The 25,241-nt window shown below is 44.6% G+C and overlaps 1 long non-coding RNA gene across 1 annotated transcript; it reads left to right on the forward strand.

Annotated features, from left to right (window-relative positions):
- Positions 1-22,368: 22,368 nt before the first annotated feature.
- LOC122943248 lies at positions 22,369-24,960 on the forward strand. The gene is made up of 3 exons (XR_006390849.1): positions 22,369-22,402; positions 23,587-23,642; positions 24,822-24,960. It is a non-coding gene; the product is annotated as an uncharacterized LOC122943248 (long non-coding RNA).
- The last annotated feature ends 281 nt before the right edge of the window (positions 24,961-25,241 follow it).

Below are 25,241 nucleotides of genomic sequence, written 5' to 3' on the forward strand. Positions count from 1 at the left end.
TTAACATTGACCTTTGGCTAAGGGCTCATTCACATGACCGTGGTTTGGTTCCGCATCTGAGCCGCATTTTTTGTAACTCGGGTGCGGACCCATTCACTTCAATGGGGCCGCAAAAGATGCGGACACTATTCCGTGTGCTGTCTGCATCCGTTGCTCCGTTCCATGGCCCCCAAGTCATGTCCTATTCTTGTCCAATTTGCGGACAAGAATAGGCATCTCTATAAAGGTCTGTCCGCTCCATTCCGCAAATGGCGGAAGGCACACAGGCGGCATCCATGTTTTGCGGATCCGCAAATTGTGGACCGCAAAATACGGCACGTTCGTGTGAACAAGCCCTACAGCAGAATAAGTACTTAAAGAGGACCCTTCCCCTCTCCTGACACTGCTGATTTAGTAACTACTGACATACCCCATGTTATAACAGTTCTGGAGCCTCTATTCTTATGACTCCAAGTAGTGTCATTCCTTTATTATTCCTGCTAGAAGTAATGAATGAATTACCAGCAGTTTGCCACGAAGGTCCAGCTGGGTGTTACCAGTCAGGTTTGTCCGGGCGATGTCCTTGCTCAGTGTGACACCATCCAATCAGTGTCAGACTGTGTAGGGACACCCCCCAACTGGTAACACCCATCTGGATCTTTATTGCAAACTGCTAGTAATTCATTCATAACTTCTAGCAGGAATAATAAATACATGGCACAACATGGAGTCAAAGGATTAGATACTCCAAAATTATTATTACATGGGGAATGCAAGTAGTTACTAAAACAGACATTTCAGGAGAGGGGACGGGTCCCTCTTTAAATGCATATTTACAGTATTTCTTCTGGGCACTGAAGGAACATCTCTAACTATATGTACGGATTTTACATTATTGCATATAGAGATATTGAACAGTATTATACTAAGCTTTATTACTTTTATCTTGTAACAGGGATCACCTGCACTGCTTTTAAAACTCCTAAAAGCTCTATGCGACAACGGACAGGTAATGTACTGTATATTATATTTTTATATATTATATATATTATTCATTGTATATACAGTATTATATAAGTCTGTATATAGCCCCTGGGTCTCTTCAATGAGAACAGTAGCCTCCTCACCTGAACAGTCGCCATTGATATTTAAGCTATCTATGTATCAATCTGTAGGTCATTAGTGCCCTCTAGTGGTGGCTGCATGCAACCACAAGTCTACTTTTAAGTGAGAGATTAAGAGCTTCCATAAACAAATATATTATGAAATTAATCATCTCTCACATAAAATGCAGTGAGGAACAATAACAAAAAGGTGACATACACTTGACATAGAGAGGAGAGCCCAATCTGAGCACTTCTATGGTGTCCCTATAAATTAGATATATGCCCCGATCCCATTTTTTGGCAAAAAAAATAAATTACTGAATCTGAATGTGTCGTTACCGCTACATTCATAAATGAAAGGCTTATGATCTCCTGTGTCCTAGCACTCCTGGTTCAGAGCGTACAATCACAAATCTATCATATTGGTCAGAATATATTGTATATTGTCGTATTAAATTGCCTCATCATCAATACTGAAGTCTACATGGACACTAAACGCATTTTTGCTTTCTTTTTCTGCATCCTTTGTACTAGAATTTGGAAATCCCCCCTGTGTCTTTTTGTATCTACTTGAAAATACTGTGTGTGAACGTTAGATTGGTTCGGCGACCAATGTGCCGCACACTACATGGTCCTGCAGTATAATTCTAGAGAGAATGGACAATTACAACGTACAGGCAGTGATTATTGTAACGGTTATTGCTCAAACACTACAATAATAACTATAACTATCCTTTTATTCTTATTATCACAGTCTACAGTAAATCTTGCAGTTCTGAGACAATTTTTGGCATCAGTGGGAGACAATTTGGTAAGAATGTTTTTTTGCATCAGTTCCAATATGGTAAGAAAACAACATGGTAGAAACATACAGGATGATGCCACGTCATAATAACTTACCCAGTGAATACGTAATGCAGTCGGTTTTAGTGCAGTACAGGCTGAGAAGCTCAGATGATGCACATAGGTACTTACCACCGAGCAGGGCCAGGTGTATTATTATGTGGCAGTTACTGGTCCTCATCCAGGTTACCTGCCCTATGACAGGATCTCTCCTTACATGGAAAAGTGGCAGAATGTTCTTCTAAAAGGTTGCCCTTATACACTTCAATGCCATTATTCCCCATAAAATATACGTACCCCATTGTATTAGGCTACACCTGAGTTTGGGCGTCCACAAGACACAGAAAATATCATGGGCGTATGACTTCAAAAGGTGCTGCCCAACCTATGGTAACCCGAGAGCCACATCCAGCACTTGGAAATGGTGACAGGCCACGATCAACTCCACCCTTTACTCGCCTTCTTCAAAGGGGTTGGAGGCTTTAAGGAGAATCTGTCACCCTGATTTTAGACTATGATCTACATTATTGCATGAGTAGTAGTGCAGATAACGAGTCCAGATCACTCTGTTTTATTTTCCTGCTTCCTCCGGATCACCCACTGTCAGCGCTCAGAGCTGCATTAAAATACATTGTCAGGACTGCTGTGCTAACATAATGGAGAGGACTCCTGTGCGCATGCACAGCAGTCCTGACAATGTATTTTAATGCAGCTCTGAGCACTGACAGCAAGGGAATGGGGGGCAGGAGGAAACTAAAAAGAAGTGATCTGGACTCGCTATCTACACTACTAATTCCCTTTAAAGGGAACCTGTCACCGGGATTTTGTGTATAGAGCTGAGGACATGGGTTGCTAGATAGCCGCTAGCACATCCGCAATACATAGCCCCCATAGCTCTGTGTGCTTTTATTGTGTAAAAAAAAACGATTTGATACATATGCAAATTACCCTGAGATGATTCCTGTCCCTGACTAATCTCACGGACAGGACTCATCTCAAGGTAATTTGCATATGTATCAAATCGGTTTTTTTACACAATAAAAGCACACAGAGCTATGGGGACTGGGTATTGCGGATGTGCTAGCGGCCATCTAGCACCCCATGTCCTCAGCTCTATACACAAAATCCCAGTGACAGGTTCCCTTTAAAGTTTAACTGCCATTTTTTTTCTTCTAATGTGTAGGGACAGTGATAGGGAACATGTTTCTAATATATTTTATTTAGTGAAGTAATACATTTATATTAGAAATGTACCTTCTGACATCCCTGCTAGTTAGACACAAATCAGTATGTTGAGCGCTGTAGTGAACGATCCTGCCGTATCCCCCGCCGCAGTTTTTTTAAACAAATTGCTTAAATTCAATGAATTTCCTTATTTTGCAGGGAGAAACATGCCCCAAAGAAGTGATCTTAGAACTTAAAGATTTACTTGTAAGTCTCACTGTTTCTTCATCACGGGTCGAAAATAATACTTCAAAAAATTAAAATTAGTTTTGTTATTTTTATGAAAACAAATTCATGGCTAGTTGGACATATAGAATCTGCCCCAGTGACCAATGATACTAAATAGTTTTTTCCACCAAAACAACCCCTTTTGTAAATACAGGGGCAAATGCAGCTCATTCCCTGGCAGAGGGGAAATGTGATATTACTGTACATTCAAGTGAATGGACAACCGTGTAATATATGGTTGTACCGCGTCCTTCAGAGCTACAGCTCCTTATTGTAGCAGCTTTCCGTTCTGAGGAGGGGTTTCATTGAGGGACTCCCTGTAGCAGGCGCAGCACTATGAAGTGCCTTTTTGCGCTGTGGCATTGGAAGCGCGGTACGCTGCCTGTTACAGCATGACGGCCGGGCGATATTGAACTGTCCGGCGCATCCGCAATCAGCAAAATGCAGGCGGGTGATTGAGGATCGCGCTGTAACAGGCAGCGTACCGCGCATGCGCTAGAAGAGCGTGATTCCGGTATGAAGAAACACAAAGAGGAAAGAAAAACATGATTAGCAACACACTGGGGGATCCTGTAAGGTACTGTGGTCGGTTTAATATGCGTTTTAGCAGGTGACAAGTTCGCTTTAAGCACTTTATGATCTCTCTGAGTATTTCTGAGATTTGACCGATAGTTCTACTGATTTGTATGCAATTTGTATGGATTGCTATTTGATTGCTATTTGTAGTTTGCAATTGTCTCAATTTGGTGCTTGCAATTTGGTGGAACTGTAAGTAAACACACATGACCAGTTCAGTATTCACACTATTAACAATAGGAACACATCATAACTGTATTAAATACCTATTTTGGCCTCTTTGCTTCCATAAAACTGAACTTTGGCTGGATCTGTGTGTGTTCAGCTCCTCTTTCTAGTGAATAATGATTCTAGCAGCTAGGGGGATTGCCAGACAGGCTGTGTGTGAGGCTGGCTGTGATTGGTGAAAACTCTTGCTGTGTGAGAAGCTGCCTGTGATTGGTCTAGACTTCTGCCCAGCAACAACAGATTAACACTATACTTTCTGTTGTTTCTGCTATGTCACTGAGCTTACCTTACATTACAAAACAAATCTTAAAGGCATTTTATCTTTTTCTGCTTCTGTGAACACAAAATATACCAGTAATATGACATCCAAAACATGATGTCACAGTAAATAACTCTGCTTTTGTCTCTAACACATAAACATAGAAACTGTATTAAGGCTATTGGCAGGTTTAGCTGTATACACATATAAGCTATACTAGCGACCTAGGACAGGTCTTAGCTGGCCAGCTACACTCCCTCTGTATGATGTCCATATGAGCGCTCTGCTCTAACAAGCAACCCCCTTATACTACATGGTGACCTTGCCTAATCTCCACAAGGAGACCTGTACCCCCTACCAAGATCTTCAACAAAACAGTGATACCTGGGTATTATGGTAGTACTATGGACACTGATGTTGGTGGGATTATACGGTACTTAGGTAAAGTGCAATAGATTCTTCTTAAAGGGATCCTTAAGCACCCAAAGAGTTTGTCCCACTTGGGAACTTAAAGGGAACCTGTCTCGTTGAACATAGAGTCTGCTGTATATTTTCCCCAAAAATGATATATCAACCTGCTCAGCTCCTCCTGTAACATACTGCCAGCACATAGGACTCCATGCTCAGTGTGACATGTTCCCTTTTTTTATAATAACAGTTCTTCCTTCCTTTCTTCCTTTCTTTCTTTCTTTCTTTTTTTCTTTCTCCCTCTCTCTCTTTCTTTCTTTCAGGCTGGTTCAGACGAGAAACTAGATGACATTGTAAAAGCATTGACCACATTATTGGTAAGTTGCGTTTACCACTTGTATGAAGCTACTTTATTACATGAATGCAGATGTGTGTGTCTGGGTCAATAGTATTGTACACCCTACGTCATTTCTATCTGTCATTTCCATCTGTTTGATATAAAGGCTTGGCTCGGACACTCTCTTCCTTCCTATGTTTTCAATTAGGGTGTATTACAGGGGTTGTCCACGATAACTAAAAGATCTCTGACAACCACTACAAATGCTTAAAATAAAAATCATGATATACTCGCCCCTTTCTCCAGCTCTGTTGTCTGCGGCCCTGGTCCGCTCCTCCTCCTGCTTCTTTACATACTACAGCGGGGGCGTGCAGGTATACGGCATGTGACCACTGCAGCCAATCAGTGTCCTCAGTGTCCACGTCACTTTGCATGACTTATTATTTTAAGCAATACTAGGGCTTGTCTGACATATTTAATCATCTTGGACAACTGAGCTTTTACATAACTTTTGATATTTCATAGTAACATATCTAAGGTTTTGATCAGTGGGGTCTGAGCGCCAAGACCCCCACTGATTGCTAGAACCAGGGGAGAGAAGGACGCACTCGCTGCAGGAGATGGGCTCAATAGAAGTCTATGGGCCAGTATCACTTCCTTCTCCTGCAGCGAAGAGATAGAACGTGCTATGTGAGAGCATCGCTATCCTGGTTCTAGAAATAGGTGGGGGTCTCAGCACTCAGACCACCAGCAATGAAAGCCTTTGATATTTTGCTATGACATATGAAAAGTTCTATGAAAGCTCAGTGACCCCTTTAACCAGAAAGAGAGGATCCCCCCCCAGCTTGGATCCTGCACTTTTGGGTTGAACCAAGATCTGAATCCAGCACAGTTCTCAGCTCTGGACAATTGCTGGTGTGCAATGGAAATTAGACACCCATTCAGTGTATGAACTGTGTGCGATACCGTCAGCTGGGTGATGATGGGGGCCCCGTGAGCAGGATCTCTGACAAACCTGCTCATCTGAAAAAAGGTTGTCCAGACGGACTTCTCCCTTTACTAATAAATAGTTGTTTTGATTTTGATAACATTAGAACATGTCGCCAAATGATGTAATTATGTATCTTTATGATTTCCTAGAGTGTTTATACTCATTTTGTATTCAAAGTTTTCTGATCCCTGGTGACACCAAATAATCAATGATGTTCTGAAAACACAATGAAAGATGTTTAGTGTTTAGTAAGCAGCAGTCTGTCTCCTGACTTTACAATGACTTATTGGTGAATAACTTATATCTTCCATCTCTCTAGAATAAAATAAAATTAACCAAACCCATCATGACATGCCTTTGCGCAATAGTAAGTTCATTATTCAATACGTTTCCTTAAATCCTGTTTTATGTCCACATCGTGCTCCTCACTACAATGGGCTTCTGAAGGTCCATGAAATAGCAGGCCTCCACAGTAATGACTTATTCCATACCAATAACAAAAACCGGGTCACACCTGTCCATGGGTTGTCTCAGTGAATAGGACTGAGCAGCAACATCACATACAACCACTAGACAGGAGTGCCACTGATTTTGGATGGAAGCAGCCATGTTTGTCTAATACTAAACGGCCTCTTTAACATTGCATTATGGGCAGCTTAAAGGGGTTGTCCCACGACAAATATTCTACAGTTTCCAAACCAACACTTGGATTTGAATACTTTTGTTATTGCATATAATAAAAATTTTAGCATAGCCACTGAGTTATTCAATAAAATATAGCTGTATAGCGCCACGTGCGGTTTGTTTTTTCTGGTTTCTTTGTCCAGCTCACTGAGAAGGCCGCACATGCTCAGTGTCATCCTTCAACTGCCTCCTGAGCTGTGATAGGGAGAGAGCTTCAGCAGAAGGGACACACCCCCTGAGCCGCAGCAGAAAAGACACTCCTCTGCCAGCCTGATGTAAATCACAAACACACAGCAATACTACCATATGAGCAAGGGTGGCATGTTTGGAAAAATAATTTAGCAAAAGCACACATCTCCTTTTTCCGCTTGCAAACAATAGAATAATCAGATTTCTTTTATCCCACATGGCTTTTTTGATGGCAAAAGCAAAAAGGTATGGCTTATGTAATGCACAGTTGAAACGGTGAAAAGAAAATCGCCATGTTCATAAAATGGTTATCCCATGACTAATGTAAAAAATACTACTAACTAAGCTAGTACCAGCCCTCACCTCACATGGATCCAGAGATCTCCCTATTCATTGCTTTGACTTATATCAGCTGGCAGCTCAGGGGAGTGTCTTTTCTGCTGCAGCTCAGGGGAGTGTCTTTCTGCTGCAGCTCAGGGGAGTATCTTTTCTGCTGCAGCTCAGGGGGAGTGTCCTTAATTGCTGCAGCTCAGGGGAGTGTCTTTTCTGCTGCAGCTCAGGGGAGTGTCTTTTTTGCTGCAGCTCAGGGGGCGTGTCTTTTCTGCTTCAGTTCTTTCCTTTCCACAGCTCAGGAGGCAGTCAAAAGATGAATCTGAGCATGTGCAAATAAGTGGCGCTATACAGATACATTTTATTGAAAAACGTAGTTGTCTGTAAATACATCATTTCCGTCAGGTGCCAACATCCTACCTCCCCAAATGAAAGGTTCAGCCTCCTCCCCGCCACTCTCAGTCCTGCTCCCCGCCACTCCAGTCCTGCTCCCCGCCACTCCAGTCCTGCTCCTGTATCTCCATCTTTCAGTCCAGGGTTTGTTACAAATGATGTATTCCCATACAACCCCTTAAAGGAGTTAAAGTGAATATAAACTTCGGACATGGCCTCCTCTTCCTCACTAAATGAATCATTCAAATGTATATTTTTTTGCTTTACAGTTAGAAGAGATTACAAACTGTTTGGATCAGCCATTGGCGGTAGGAACAAATTCTCTGAATTATCTTTCATAAACCAATATCATTTACTTTGGCAATATCATCATTCTCTAATGACGTGGTGTGTATTCAACCATGTTATACTTGATAGAGATGAGCGAGTCCACCGAAGTGGGTTTTCGATCCGAATTTCTGGTTAAATTCGATTCGCTGTGAAGCCGAATTTCCTCATGCTTCAAGGTAGTGAATCAATTTAACCTGAAATAGTGTAAAAAACGAAAAAAAATCAAACTTACCTCCTCCATTTGCTTGTGATGAGCCGGCCACCGCCATCTTGATTGAAGATCTTGGCTGAAATCTCGTGCATGGTGACATATGATGTCATGAGCAAATGGAGGAGGTAAGTATGATTTTGAAGTTTGATTTTATGTTCATTTTACACAGTTTTTAGACTTAGATGTCACAATCATGTATGAACGCGGCATCTGAGGGGTACAATGATGGGGGTGGCGCTATCGCAGCTAGCAAATTTTTTTGTAAAATTCGGTAAAGCAGCCAAATCGAATTTCTAAAACTTTGCTAATCTCTAATACTTGCTGTATCATCCTAGACAATGAGATTTATCAGTAATCCACAACATACTTTAAGGAAATGTATCACCTTCATATATTTTTTTTAATAATTACAACCAAATATTGAAAAATATTATTTTTTTAATTTAATTCATTTCTTGGTTGTACATTTTTTATACTACATTCTGCACATGATTGTGGGAGCTGCCATCTTGCCTGAGCTGCTTTTAACTTCATTCAGAAATATGTCATAGAAACCTGTAGACCGGAAATGTTTATTGATTACTATGGCAGAGTGTTGTACGCATGCTCTGAGGCCTGTACAAAAGTAATTGCGCAGGGAGGGGGAGAACATGAGCTGTGATTATCCACTATTGTGAATGGTGATCCTGAGTTATCTATAGTGATATCTTACATTGTTATCCAGCCTCTGATGAAAAAAAAAAACTGATCTCTACAGAACAGGAAATTTCTGTTGATTATGAGGCCTCCTAGTTATTGTAAAAACTGCACGATTTTTTAAATATAGTTAAAATAGATACAAAATGTAAATATTTATATATTATAAAATCAGCAGTCACATCTTTTATTTTTTTTAAAGCGTTTTAAGTGGTTTTGCAAGATTCCTTGGGGGTCCGACACCCGGGACCCCCACTGATTAACAGTTAGAGAAGGCCGGCACTCCTGCAACCGCCGCAGACTTCTCTCTGCTTTTTCTTAGGTCAATGACAATAAATAGGAACAGCTCTGCCCCATTCAAGTGAATGGGGCTGAGTGTTTTACCAAGCACAACCACTATACAATGTACAGCGCTGTGCTTGGTGAACTGCGAGAAGGCGGTGGCGCTCACAGGAGTGCCGCTGCCTTCTTAAAACAGCTGAGCAGCAGAGGTCCCAGATGTCCGACCCCCACCAATCAGATACTGATGACCTATCCAGAAGATAGGTCATCAGAAGATAGGTCATCAGTAAAAAAATCTTGGAAAACCCTTTTAAGGACCACCCACTGTCTTTTGTGATCACTGTTCTAGAGGGAGCAGACCACTTCAGTGAGCACTCCTGCGAACTACAACTAAGAGCTCTGGTTCTTAGAGCAGCTTTCCTTTGGTTCTACAGCCAGGATCAGAGGCTCCAATCCCAACTGGTGACCCTTTGATTGCTGCAGTAGGATTTCCCCCTATGATTGGGTCCCCCAATGATATGATCGTGGCCTAGAAAGCCTCCAGTCAGACCTGGGGACCTAGAAAGGCCCCCGTGACTGTAAATTCAGTAACCCTGGTAGTGTTGTCTTAACCACAGCCTGTGCCATAGAAACACTGAGCATAATGTATTAAAGTAATGTAAAAATTTAAGAGAAAAGTATAGGGATGGCACTCTGGTCATAGGTAGTGCATGGAAAAGAGAATTTATTAATGAATGGCTGGTATCAACAATAGATTGACAATTAAGATACAAGTATAACAATTTTCAAATCAAGTAGTGAATAAAATGTAGTAATGATAAAAGGTCATATGTCTACAATGACATTCTCCTAGGAAAAAAAGGTATACATATTATACTAACAATACATATAAGATAAAATTTTTATAAAATACACAAATAAAAAAGATGATCATGTAAGTGGTGATGATATAAAAGTCTGGTAGACCTACTGGAGGTAGGTACAAGTATCAAGTCCAATGGTATAACAAGAAAAACAGGTTTAGGTGAGGAGTGGGGGCCTCCTTTAGGGAATATGATAGTGTTCAATTAAATCTGGTTCTACCCACTTGTCTCAGATATGCTTTTGCTACCAGCGCTATACATGTGCGGTGCTGGAGTGATGGGCAAACGTGTCGCCCGCTCGCACATGCAGCAGGCGCCATGGCCGACAGGTCTCCGCTGTTTCAAACAGCAGAGACCCGCGGCTAATGACTGCAATAATGCTGAACGCAGTCATTAAGGCCTGTAAAATGCAGTGATCAAGTGAGATCACAGCATATAAAAGGTGAAAAACCTATTGCGCTTCCGGGCTTCTTATCAGCATCTTCTGCGGCCAATGAGGATGCCGGTAATATATCATATAAAAATATCAAATATAAAATATTTACACCAAACTGAAAAATGGGTCAAATGGCCAATTTTCTATTTTTTCATCACTTCTCTTAACCAATGTAATAAAATGTGATCAAAAACTCACACACACTGCAAAATGGTATCAATAAAAACGACAGATTGTCCTGCAAAAAAATGAGCCCCACACAGTGCTGCAGACATAAAGTTATTGGGGTCAGTATATGGCGATATAAAAAAATGGTAAAGTTTACATTTATTTTTACACTATTTAGACATAAAAAACCTATACCTATGTGATATCATTGTAATCGTACTGACCCAGAGAATGAAGGGCATGGGTCAGTTTTGCCACAAAGGAAGCGCCATAGGGACAAAACGGTGGAGGAATAGCATTTTTTTCCAATTCCACGCCATTCGGAATTTTCTTCCAGCTTTCCACTACATTGTATGCCATATTAAAAGGTGGCATTAGAAAGTACATCTTGTCCCGCAAAAGTTAAGACCTCACATGGCTTTGTGAAGTAAAAATAATTCATAAGTTATAGCTCAAGGAAGATAGAAAATAAAAATAAAAATGCAAGTGTACTGAAAGCATTTGAAGACGGATCCGTCTTCAAAATGCGTTCAGTGTTACTATGGCAGCCAGGACGCTATTAAAGTCCTGGTTGCCATAGTAGTAGTGGGGAGCAGTATACGTACCGCCCGTGCGGCTCCCGGGGCGCTCCAGAATGACATCAGAGCGCCCCATGCGCATGGATGACGTGATCCATGCGATCACGTCATCCATGCGCGTGGGGCGCCCTGACGTCACTCTGGAGCGGCCCGGGAGCCGCACGGACGGTAAGTATACTGCTCCCCCGCTCCCCACTACACTTTACCATGGCTGCCAGGACTTTAGCGTTCAGAAAAAGCTAAACGTTGGATCCGGTAATGCGCCGAAACAACGTTTAGCTTAAGGCCGGATCCGGATCAATGCCTTTCAATGGGCATTAATTCCGGATCCGAACTTGCGGCAAGTGTTCAGGATTTTTGGCCGGAGCAAAAAGCGCAGCATGCTGCGGTATTTTCTCTGGCCAAAAAACGTTCCGGTCCTGAACTGAAGACATCCTGATGCATCCTGAACGGATTTCTCTCCATTCAGAATGCATTAGGATAATCCTGATCAGGATTCTTCCGGCATAGAGCCCCGACGACGGAACTCTATGCCGGAAAAGAAATACGCAAGTGTGAAAGAGCCCTTAGGCCCCTTTCACACGGCGAGTTTTCCGTGCGGGTGCGTTCCGTGCGGCGAACGTATGGCACCCGCACTAAATCCTGACCCATTCATTTCTATGGGGCTGTGCACATGAGCGATGTTTTTAACGCATCACTTGTGCGTTCAGTTGAAATCGCAGCATGCTCTATATTGTCCGATTTTGACGTGACGCAGGCCCCATAGAAATGAATGGGGTGTGTGAAAATCGGATGGCATCCGCAAGCAAGTACGGATGCCGTGCGATTTTCACGCACGGTTGCTAGGAGACGATCGGGATGGAGACCCGATCATTATTATTTTCCCTTATAACATGGTTATAAGGGAAAATAATAGCATTCTGAATACAGAATGCATAGTAAACCAGCGCTAGAGGGGTTAAAAAAAATATATATAATTTAACTCACCTTAGTCCACTTGCTCGCGAAGCCCGGCATCTCCTTGTGTCTCCTCTGCGCTGAACAGGACCTGGGGTGAGCTGCTCCATTAAATATCGGTTAAGGACCTTCGATGACGTCACTCCGGTCATCACATGGTCTTTTACCATGGTGAATCACCATGGTAAAAGATCATGTGACGTACCATGTGATGACCGGAGTGACGTCATCGAAGGTCCTTAACCGATATTTAATGGAGCAGCTCACCCCAGGTCCTGTTCAACTTCAGCGCAGAGGAGACACAAGGAGATGCCAGCTTCGCGAGCAAGTGGACTAAGGTATTTTTTTTAACCCCTCTAGCGCTGGTTTACTATGCATTCTGTATTCAGAATGCTATTATTTTCCCTTATAACCATGTTATAAGGGAAAATAATACAATCTTCAGAACATCAATCACAAGCCCGAACTTCTATGAAGAAGTTCGGGTTTGGGTACAAAACATGCGCGATTTTTCTCACGCGAGTGCAACGCATGACAATGTTTTGCACTTGCGCAGAAAAAATCGCGCATTTTCCCGCAACGCACCCGGCTCTTATCCGGGCAAAAAAACTGACGCCCGTGTGAAAGAGGCCTTAGGGCTTGTTCACAAATTGGCAAATTGCGGTCCGCAATGCACAGGCACTGACCGTGTGCCAACCGCATAGGGATTGCAGCCCCATTCACTTGAATGGGTCCGCAATCCGTCCATTCTGCAAAAAGATAGAGCAAGTTCTATCTTTTTTACGGTGCAGAGGCACGGAACGGAACCCCAGAAAGGACTTCGCAGTGTTCCGTTCTTCCGTTCCGCATCTCCGGCTTTGCGGACCCATTGAAACGAATAGGTCCGCATCCGTGATGCGGAATGCACATGGAACGGTGCCCGTGTATTGCGGATCCGCAAATGCGGTCCGCAATACGGCAACAGGCTTCACACAGTCGAGCCTGTAGGAGGGACAACTTCCATGTTTGCCTGTTTCTAACCCTATTGAACTATAGACATGAGAAGAATCTTTTGCTCCCAAATTCTCGCTTTGCTTCCTCAAAATACAAGGGTTTACAAAAAAAAATGTATTTCTATAAGGCTACATGCAAATAGCGGATCCGTGTTCCTGTTATTTTTACATCCACATCCGTTCCGTTTGTCCGCAAATTTTGTAAGTTGTGTTTCCATGTGCCTTCAGGTTTTTTTTTGCGGTCCGTAAAAAAAAAAATGAAGGCTGTAATTCTTGAAATTTAATATATACAGGTTTCCCAGCGACCATCCGCAAAAAAAAACAGATGCGGATGACATACGGATGGCTTCCGTTGGTCTTTCGCATTTTTTGCGGACCCATTGACTTCTATGGGTCCGCAAACTGTTTTTTTGCGGACAAGAATAGGACATGCCATATTTTCTTTGCGGACGTGAAACACGGACAGTGGACGCGGACAACAAATGGATGAGTCCACTGCATTTTTAACAAATCCATAGAAATGAATGGGAAACCATCCGATCTGCAAAAAACAGAGGCTGCAAAAAACCACTGCCGTGTGCATGTAGCCTAAAGCATACCCTGGGAAGAAGGCTTGCAAAAGTGAAGGCTCTAGAACAGGCTCTTTACTCCTGCTCCATTATCATATAACCTGAGTAAGCAAAGAGGTATCTCCCAAGAAAGAGAACCATACTGACGAGGGACAAGCACCCCGAAAAATCCGTCTACGGATAGATATCTAGCCTGGCTGTTTTCTCAGATTTGTGGGAAAGTCAGATCTTGACTCATAAGGAGCCACTTCCAAGAGGTGGCGCTAGTGAGATGGTTCTCTTTCTAGGGAGATCCATCTTGGCATATTTGTTTCCCACGGAGAACAATAAGTCAACACACCCTGGAGTGCCTCCAGTTAGGCCTCTTTCACACAACCGTTTTTTTTTTTTTCCGTTTACGGGCCGTTTTTTGCATTCCATACACGGGCCGTTTACGGAACCATTCGTTTTAATGGTTCCGCAAAAAAACGGAATGTACTCCGTATGCATTGCGTTTCCGTATTTTCATTTTTCCGTTCCGTTGAAAGATAGAACATGTGCAATTATTGTCCGCAAATCATGTTCTGTGGCTCCATTTAAGTCAATGGGTCCGCAAAAAAAAAACAGAACACATACGGAAATGCATCCGTATCCGTTCTGTTTTCGCAGAACCATCTATTGAAAATGTTATGCCCAGCCCAATTTTTTAAATGTAATTACTGTAATCTGTATATACCATAGGGAAAAATGGAACGGAAAAACGGTACAGAAACGGAAACACAACGAAAAAAAAACAAAACGGAACAACGGATCCGTGAAAAACGGACCGCAAAACACAGAAAAAGCCATACGGTAGTGTGAAAGAGGCATAAGTCTCCATACAGGACTGGTCTATTTAAGGAAATTCTGCACCCCGCCTAAGCCGCATATTAACTGAGTATAAGGGCTGCTTCACACGAGCGGATGCCGTGCGTGTCATCCGCAGCGTGAATGACAGCCAAGCCCCGCTACGGACAGCAGAGACACAGAGCATCAACATGACTGATAATGCTCCGAACCTCTCTGTGATCTTTTTACTACAAAATCACAGTGACAACTTTATCTCACTGTGATTTTGTAGTAAAAAGATCACAGAGAGGCACAGAGTATTATTAATCATGTTACTGCTCCGGGTGTCTGCTGTCCGGAGCGGGGCTTGGCTGACATTCACGCTGCGGATGAGACGCACAACTTCCGCTCGTGTGAAAGAGACCTAAGGGGAGGTTGTAGGGACAGAGAAAGCGAAGGCTGATAACTGAAGAGATTGGTGCAGAAAGAGGAGATAATGACCATATACCAGAATAAGGCTACTTTTCCATATGCGTTTTGGTGTCAGGTTTTGGGATCCTGACCAAAACGATTCAGTTTTTACTACACATCAGGGTACATCCCTTCCGTTAGGATGCAGTTGTGTGAAATTGAAACGGAACAAACCGGATCATAAATACATTAGGATCCTTAAAAAAATGAACCGCCACCATTGACTTACATTGTTTTTAGTGACGGATCCAGTTTTGTGTCCGGTCATAAGACGGAATGCTGACGGGACGGAAGGCATCCTGATGCATCCTGATGGATCTCTTTCCATTCAGAATGTATGGAGCCAAACGGACCCATTTTGGCATGGTTTGGAGATCCTCTTCTGGATCTCAAAACTGAAATGCCAAAACACATATGTGAAAGTAGCCTAAGGGTCCATTCAGGGATCTGCAATACACCCGGCCGGCACCCCCTATAGAAATGCCTATTCTTGTCCGCAGTTGTGGGCCGCGCTCCACAAATGCGGAAGCGGAGAGCACATAGTGTGCTCTCCGCTTCACGTCCGGGCCCATAGAGAATGAATAAGTCCGCACCCGTTCCGCAAAATTGCGGAACGGGTGCGGACCCTTTTGCGGACGTGTGAATGGACCCTAAGAGCTGTGGGAATGATCTGCTCACGGACATGATATGCTAGAGCTTGCCAATGAAACTGGTCAAAAACAACAAGGAAATTAGGAATGCCTTATGTTGGTATACACAGTCTTCGTCTGTCATAGGCCAGTCTCACATGTGCTTATTAAAGAGGACCTGTTACCTCTCCTGGCATTCCCCATGTGATGCCAGCAGTTTGAAATGAAGGTCCAGATGGGTGCTACCAGTTGGGGGGGGGGGTTGCTGCATAGCCTGACATTATCCAATCAGTGCTGCCAGTGTCAAACAGTGCAGGGACACACCCACAACTGGTAACACCCAGCTGGACCTTCATTTCAAACTGCTAATTCTTTCATACCTTTTAGCAGGAATAATAAAGGGATGGCATATTATAGAGTCATAACAATAGAGGCTCCAGAATTGTTATTACATAGGGGATGCAAGTAGTTACCACATCAGACATGTTAGGAGAGGCTCCTCACCTTGTACACATAGATGTGAGTGATGACAATCTCTGTACAGCACTGTGGAATATGTTATATAATGATTAAAAGTAAGTCTATGGTAACTTTTCAACTCACCCGCCTTTCTCATGTTCTTTCAGGATATTCTTAGATGCGTAAAGGTAAATATTCACCATTAACACGTCTGCTTTTACAGTTTTCTATAAGCCTTTACTGTAGTGAATCTCAGCACAGTCATCCAGCTAATTCAGATGCTTCCACAATTCTGCACTTGACGGCACAGGCCAAAATGTCAGGCCCACAATGCATGACGTCAGGAGGGGAGTGGTGGTGGCAACCCTGATAGTGGTAGTAGTACTCACAGTTCATGGTAGCAATCTTCCCTCTGGCACTCTCCAGCCCTATTGTACTATGCATTCTGTATTAAGAAATCTATTATTTTCCCTTATAACCATGTTATAAGGGAAAATAATGCAATCTGCACAACACCTAACCCAAGAAGAAGTTCGGGTTTGGGTACCAAACATGCCGATTTTTCTTACGCACATGCAAAATGCATTACAATGTTTTGCACCCACGCGGAAAAATTGCGCATTTTCCCGTGACACACCCGCATCTTGTCCGGGCCAAAAACATGACGCCTGTGTGAAAGAGGCCTAAATGTAAGATAGCAAGGAAGCCGTCTTACATTTAGAAGTGGTGGTGGATCCACCGCAGATATGTAGAGCGCCTCTACTTAACTTTGGCGATCCACCACCAGCTATAGGGAATATTAAGACCGGCGTCTAAAACGCTGATCTTAATAAATGACCCCCAAAGTCTCTTTTTACTGAATAGATAATGGGAGTGGTAGTTCATACAGCAGCAAAAGGCACAGTTCAAAAGTATATTACAGAGCAGAAGTCTCCCGAGTTGTGTGTAGGCTGTAGCAATGATGGTAGTAGTAGTTCTTTCAACACTTAATGGGTCTCTGTTGGTCTCCACTTCCTGGTCCAGGTTTGGCACACAAGAAATGGCAGAAAATGCCCGCCTAACCAATCTCCGTCTGAGCTGGATGACTACTTGGCCACTGATTGGTAGAGCGGGCTTTCCCTATATGTCAACATGGAACCAGGTAGCAGAGATACATTGACGTATGATCCCAGTTGTGAGCGTCATTTGGTTGTTCACACATTTCTCGGTGCTGGTTACTGTACGAAGCTGTGTCATGTGGCCCGTGCGACCCCCTGGGAAAAGTCTAAGGTGTACCAATATGCCTTTCCCCCACATTCCTCAGCGCAGTGAGCACTGTGAACGGCACAGGCAGCGCAGCGATGCTACTTGTGCCTGAAATAACCAATTTCAAAGCTTTTTACAGCAAGGAGCTTTGTCATTGGTTGGTATAGGCGCGCGCCGGAGCGATACAGGTCGGGTTAGGCAGGGGAAGCTGGCGGGAGCCTTAAGGAGGAGGGTCCGACTGTTGTAAGGAGAGCGCTGCCTGAGGACCCCGGGAAATATGACAGGGCCGCTGGAGAGGTAAGGAGCCATGGACTCATGTAACTATTCCCAGTGACTCTGCTCCCTCCTCCTCCTGTCACCCCACTAGTGACCCTGCCTCCCCCTTCCTCCTGTCACCCCACTAGTGACCCTGCTCCCCCCTTTCCCTGTCACCCCACTAGTGACCCTGCTCCCTCCTCCTGTCACCCCACTAGTGACCCTGCTCCCTCCTCCTCCTGTCACCCCCCTAGTGACCCTGCTCCTCCCTCCTCCTCCTGTCACCCCACTAGTGACCCTGCTCCTCCTGTCACCCCACTAGTGACCCTGCTCCTCCCCCCTCCTGTCACCCCACTAGTGACCCTGCTCCCTCCTCCTCCTGTCACCCAACTAGTGACCCTGCTCCCTCCTCCTCCTGTCACCCCACTAGTGACCCTGCTCCCTCCTCCTCCTGTCCCCCCCTAGTGACCCTGCTCCCTCCTCCTCCTGTCACCCCACTAGTGACCCTGCTCCCCCTCCTCCTGTCACCCCACTAGTGACCCTGCTCCCTCCTCCTCCTGTCACCCCACTAGTGACCCTTCTCCCTCCTCCTCCTCCTGTCACCCCACTAGTGACCCTGCTCCCTCTTCCTCCTGTTACCCCACTAGTGGCCCTGATCCCTCCTCCTCCTGTCACCCCACTAGTGACCCTGCTCCCCCCTCCTCCTGTTACCCCACTAGTGACCCTGATCCCTCTTCCTCCTGTTACCCCACTAGTAACCCTGCTCCCCCTCCTCCTGTCACCTCACTAGTGACCCTGCTCCCTCCTCCTCCTGTCACCCCACTAGTGACCCTTCTCCCTCCTCCTCCTCCTGTCACCCTACTAGTGACCCTGCTCCCTCTTCCTCCTGTTACCCCACTAGTGACCCTGATCCCTCCTCCTCCTGTCACCCCACTAGTGACCCTGCTCCCCCCTCCTCCTGTCCCCCTTAGTGACCCTGCTCCCCCTCCTCCTGTCACCCCACTAGTGACCCTGCTCCCCCCTCCTCCTGTCACCTCACTAGTGACCCTGCTCCCCTTCCTCCTGTCACCCCACTAGTGACCCTCCATCTCCTGTCACCCCACTAGTGACCCTGCTCCCTCCTCCTCCTGTCACCTCACTAGTGACCCTGCTCCCCTTCCTCCTGTCACCCCACTAGTGACCCTGCTCCCCACTCCTCCTGTCACCCCACTAGTGACCCTGCTCCCCCACCTCCTGTCACCCCACTAGTGACCCTTCTCCTCCCTCCTCCTGTCACCCCACTAGTGACCCTTCTCCTCCCTCCTCCTGTCACCTCACTAGTGACCCTGCTCCCCTTCCTCCTGTCACCCCACTAGTGACCCTGCTCCCCACTCCTCCTGTCACCCCACTAGTGACCCTGCTCCCCCACCTCCTGTCACCCCACTAGTGACCCTTCTCCTCCCTCCTCCTGTCACCCCACTAGTGACCCTTCTCCTCCCTCCTCCTGTCACCCCACTAGTGACCCTGCTCCCTCCTCCTCCTGTCACCTCACTAGTGACCCTGCTCCCCTTCCTCCTGTCACCCCACTAGTGACCCTGCTCCCCACTCCTCCTGTCACCCCACTAGTGACCCTGCTCCCCCACCTCCTGTCACCCCACTAGTGACCCTTCTCCTCCCTCCTCCTGTCACCCCACTAGTGACCCTTCTCCTCCCTCCTCCTGTCACCCCACTAGTGACCCTTCTCCTCCCTCCTCCTGTCACCCCACTAGTGACCCTGCTCCCCCTCCTCCTGTCACCCCACTAGTGACCCTGCTCCCTCCTCCTCCTGTCACCCCACTAGTGACCCTGCTCCCCCTCCTCCTGTCACCCCACTAGTGACCCTGCTCCCCCCTCCTCCTGTCACCCCACTAGTGACCCTGCTCCCCCCTCCTCCTGTCACCCCACTAGTGACCCTGCTCCTCCAAGAAGCTGAATAGACTCCACCGACTGTGATGGGATCCATTCAGTTTCTGTTCGGGATCCTGTCTTTTTACCGGACACACAAGTGCTGCATACACGGCTTTTTTCGTCTGGTCTTTCGACAGAATCTGCAACAGAGGCTCCAAGCGCAGATTTGAAGGCTCCGTATTATGTATTTTAGTAATGCCCACACGTGCCCCCTCAGTGTTTGCATTTCTCTCTGGCAAAGCTACCAGGTTCTGGCCCGTGAAATTGATACCATGTCTAGCGCGGCCCTCAGACAGAAAATGGTTGGGCACCACTGGTGTACACAACTAAAACTCAGCAACTGGCCATGATTAAATGAGAAATAAACCTGCAACTTGTAATATACTTTTTTGACTTTTAGGCTCATTGACTAATATGTCCATTATCTCTTTCAGAAAGCCCTAACCCTGCTACCAAAGAACTGTGTGGTAAAGAACTAAATGTATTGTTTATGTTGGCAAATGAATTAGTTGAAAGTAATGAGCAAGTCCATTCATACGTACATCACCAGCCTCTAAAAAGTGTTATTTTAGCACTAGCCTCTACCGGCTGTTCTCTAGAAGAACTGAGAGGGTCTGACTAGTGCCATTAGTTATGCTCTACAGATGGGGGCACATAGATAGCCGCATCCATAGCAAACTTAGCTTAGCAATGACAGCTTTGAAAACCCCTTTGCACTCGGCTCCCCCTAGTGGCTGCAGACAAAGGCAGGAGGAGTGTGTGCAGGGGTCTGCGCTATGGTGAATGCCTCACAGTCTAAAGATTGACAGTATTATCACTACACTCGACATAAACTGTCAATCAAGATTTATTTAGGTTGGTTCAAATATTATGCAGGATAGGCAGACCGAAAATGAATTGTCCACCTCATTCAAGTTGTCACAGGGATGGGAGATAGAACGTTGCTCTGCGTTGACAACGCACATCTGAGCATGCGGCTAGGTTTAGTTTCAGGTACCTGGTGACAGATTCCCTTTAGAGCTGCAGTAACTATGAAAGAGGTTCCCATTTTGAAGGGCAGCAATGCTCATGCACTTCTGACATTTCTATCATTTCTCATTCTAAAGGCTCATGCACACAGCTGTAGCCGTATATGTGGTCCACAGATTGCGAATCCTACAAAACACGGATACCGCCCGTATGCCTTGTGCATTTTGTGAATCAGTACGTGCTGCCCTTAGTTAGAACTGCAAAACGGACAAGTATAGGACATGTTTTTTGTTTTTTGTTTTTGCGGGCCCGCGGAATGGACATACATGTGCTGCGGCCCCATTGTAATGAATGGTACTAAAACTATGGTTGTGCGCATGAACCCTAAATCTGTAAATGTTACTTATTCTATCAGAGGAGTGACTTGTGTCATTATATTATTCTCCAGCTTAATGAAGAGATATGTAAACTTCTTAACATGATCCTGAAAGAACTTCTGTGGAAGGAAGCCAATCCTGTTCTGGTAATTACATTCTACTTCACCTTACATACTCTCAGCATCAATTTAAAGCATTTCCTTTTGAATATGAACTACAACTAAATGTTCTCACTGCCATCCATCCGGTTAGCAGTCAGTGGTTTAGGAATTGAAGAAAAGCGACAAAGTACAGTAAATAGAAAGGCATTGCCTATATACAGCTCGCCTGGTACATAGGTCTGCCTCACCTTTCCTCTTGGCATATCCTGATGTGTGGCATGAAATAACCAGCTTTGAAAAGAAACGTGATTTGCAGTACTCTGTTGGGAGATGCCTATGCTATCTCTGTCTGTGTTTGGCCACCCAGTGGTTGCAAGCTGCATTGCAGCCTGTGGAGGATTTTGCTAGGGCACTGCAATATTGGGTCAAATTTGTATTGTGAGATTTTGGTATCCTTCATAAAATTCAAGAAGATGTATAGGTGGGCTCATCTGCATTTCATTTACATCAACAAGATGTTATTAAGTGGATGTGGATCTGCTGTGTCATTTCAACAGATTGGTTTTAGGCTACTACTAAGGGTACTAAGTTACTCCCCTGGTCTTCCCCCTTTAACCCCTATACTAGATCTGGACTCCACTGCAGGGGATCTACCAGACCGCTACCTGTTGGATAAGACTCAGTGTGTAGACTGCTGAGCTACAATGGCCAACAGAGACTGGTGCAAGGCACAGGGGGGACCAGGCAAAACCGCAGTCAGGGACAGGCCGAGGTACGGCAGGGGGTTAAGGCCGGCAGCTCTGGGTCAATACAGAGATCAGGTCAGGAAGTGAAGTGTTAAATCCAGAAGTCAGGTAAAAGTCAGTACATGGACAGACAAACAAGCTAAAGTTGTGGCTGTTCCCAACATATGGAGTGGAGCGGTGTTGGGCATGGACCCCTACCGGGATACAAGCTTATATATTTTTTAAACCTGTTTGACCACATTTGATAATTACTTTGCCTGCACTGTATCAGGCGAGTCCTGGCACTTTGTGCCACGATCTACCTCAACCAGACGCATAATAAAAAATAACCTGGACTTTTAATTTACTTTCTTGTTTCCGCTTCAAATCAGTGTAAGTGGTTCAGAGGTTGGTATTAGCCTGTGTAACTGAACAGCTGAGAGAGATCACAGGATTGAAGTTAGAAATACAAACACATGAAATGTCACATATTACAGACAGAGTATTCATTAGGATTTAAATAATATATTGTATTTTCTTCCTTACAGGGTACAGTGACCGACTTTCTGCCTTGTAAACCGGTAAGATTAAACATTTGAAGAATTCTTGCTTATGCTTCATGTATCATTTACATTTAAACTTATTTTTTAGAATATTTTTTTGACTTGAGATGTAGTTAGGCAGAGAAACAGGCAGACCGAAATAAAGACAGATAGATAAATAGATAGATAGATAGATAGAGGCAAGGAAGGTGTTAAAACAATAAAAGAAATACACTTAAAGAGGTATTCAGGTGTGGCATGTAATCCCTCATCCACAGGTTAGCAGGTAACTTACTAGATCTATGCATGTCCTACCACTGGGATCCCCACCCATCACAAGAATGGGGACCCAGAGCCCTGCGGGGCCCCCCAAAATGAACAGAGAGACAGGTTGGGCATGCACACTCTTCTCTATGGAAGTTCTAGAAATAGTGGAGCGCTTTAGGTCCCCCACTGATCTCATAGTTATCCCCTATACTGTGGACAGAGGAACACTTGCCACAATTGAATACCCTTTTAATGACTCAAACCCCCCCCCCCCTCTGCTCCAGCGCCACTGCTCCGATCTTCCTGGCTGGGTGTTGTATATACATGACTGCAGAGGTAATGTGTCCTTATACCACGCATGGCTGCTGCAGCCAATCACTGGCCTAAGCAATCTTATACTGACACGTCTGCCCGGACTGCCCATCTGGCAATTCAGACAAATGCCAGATGGGTCGGTGTTCTCAGTGACCAACTCTACTAGGATGGTGCCAACGCTGATTTGTGTTTCTTTGAAGTCTTCATCTTGGGGTGGGCCTGTATGCTTTCAAATGCCAGGGCTGAATTATTGTCCCAATACGACCTTGCAAACTGCATACATTGAGGCCAGTGATTGGCTGCGGTGGTCACATGCAGTATACGGACATCATTGGTGCAGGCAAGAACATGATGCCACGGCTGCAGCTGCGGGGAGGATCAAAGCAACAATGGTGGAGCAGAGGAGAATCGAAATGGGGAGTACAACTTCTATTCTGTCCCTGTGTTTTTCTTTTTTTATCTTTTTTAACTTGGAGAACTGCTTTAATGCAACACAACGCATATTAGTGAATACAGTATATAAAATATTAATAAAAAGAACTGCTATACAATAATATACTATATAATGTTACATGCCATTATACAAAATTATGCAAATATTTCTGTTCTACACCTTAATGGAAATATATTTTCCTTTTTAGCCAGGACCATTGTTCAAATGAGCATGTAGTTGGCAACAAGAAAATTATAAAGAAACGTATGTATTGAATGAAATTGTTGCTGTACATGTCAAAAAAGACTCAGGTCCATCAAGTGCAACACACAATATAATCCTATAGTGTAGAAGGCAAAACCCCTGCTGACAGACAAATAGCTTTAAACCACATCCAAGTCGAGGGTAGAGAGGGGGTTATTTTTTGTCTAGCATGGTGGTCTAGGACAGTAAGTGGGTTAATGTAGGCATTTGTGGTGGTCTAGGGCAGTGAAAAGATTAATATCAGAATCCCTGGTGGTCTAGAGCAGTGACGTGGTTAATGTCAGAATCGCTGACGTTTATTGCAGCAAAGAGATTATGTCAGCAAACCTGGAGGCTTTGGACCGTGGGGGGGGAGGGGATTATTGTGAATATACCTGATGTTCTAGGACAACAAAAGGTGTTAATGTCAGTACACCAGGTGATCTAGGAGACTGAAGGGGAAGTATTAATGCTGGTTACTCAGCTCTCCGGGCTCCAGTGTTATCCAGGCTGTAACTTCCTGTTTTCCTCCTTTCGCTGATCATAGAGACTAGGGCAAACTGTGCAGCTGTACCAGTATGGCTGCACAGTTCTCTCTATGGTCAGGAAGAACAATTCAGGAGTGTTCTGCCCAGTCACTACAAAGACAGTCAGTATATGGTAAGGCATTAAGGTTCACCTTGCCAAGAGGCCTGGTCACAATTGTGATTGCTGTGACCCCCTATAGCTATGTCACTTAACCCTTTTGGCAGTTTACTGGTTAGAGAAACCCGATCTAAGAATGTTCCATTGATAACTGCCCTCTGTTTTTCATTATTGAGCCATCTGTTAGGTAGATTTCACACATCAGTGATTGTGAGCCAAAACCAGGTACAGTCCAGAAACACGGGCACAAATCTTTCCATTACACCTTATCTCTGTGTAGGCTTGGATTCTGGTTTTCGCTCACAATCACTGATGAAAATCACTGACCAAATACTGACCAAACACTGACTGCATGAAAGCATTCTTACTATCCTGCATCTTCTGGTAGTCTATGTGTCTGAAAAGCAAATCTATGGCCACCATGAGGTGGGAGGCAATGTCCTTCGCACTAAGCCCATCTATACTTTTCCAAAGGGTGTTGAGACAGAAAAATGCAACATAAAGCTGGAGCGTGTAAGATGATGAACATGATTTTTTTGTTTTGTTTTTTTGCAGGCACCATGCATGATGCAAAGAAAATCTTTGATTTCAAATCACCTTACCTAATTACCTTTCGCTTTCATTAAAAAAGAAAAATATACAAAAAAAAAAAATGTAATCTTAGCCATACTCTCCTCCCTTTACTCCTGGAATCATTTCAAATAAACTTGCAGCAAATACACATCCTGTGCGTCTTATTTCTGATGTTTATAAAAAGCTGGGACCAAATACATGAAGGGTCTGTAGCTGGATTGGGGTGGTTCAACTGCAGCCCCCTCTGCACTTTGATTGACAGGGCCAAGCAGTGCAAATGTGATCACACCCGGCCCTGTCAATCAAAGTGCAGGGGTTCTGCAGTGGCAGAGTCAGCAGAGCCTCTAGGTGTAACGACAACGCCCCCGTTGCTCCTAGAGGCTCATTTGCATATAATAAAAC

This window comes from Bufo gargarizans, chromosome 7 (genome assembly GCF_014858855.1).
Source record: "Bufo gargarizans isolate SCDJY-AF-19 chromosome 7, ASM1485885v1, whole genome shotgun sequence".
Taxonomy (NCBI): domain Eukaryota; kingdom Metazoa; phylum Chordata; class Amphibia; order Anura; family Bufonidae; genus Bufo; species Bufo gargarizans.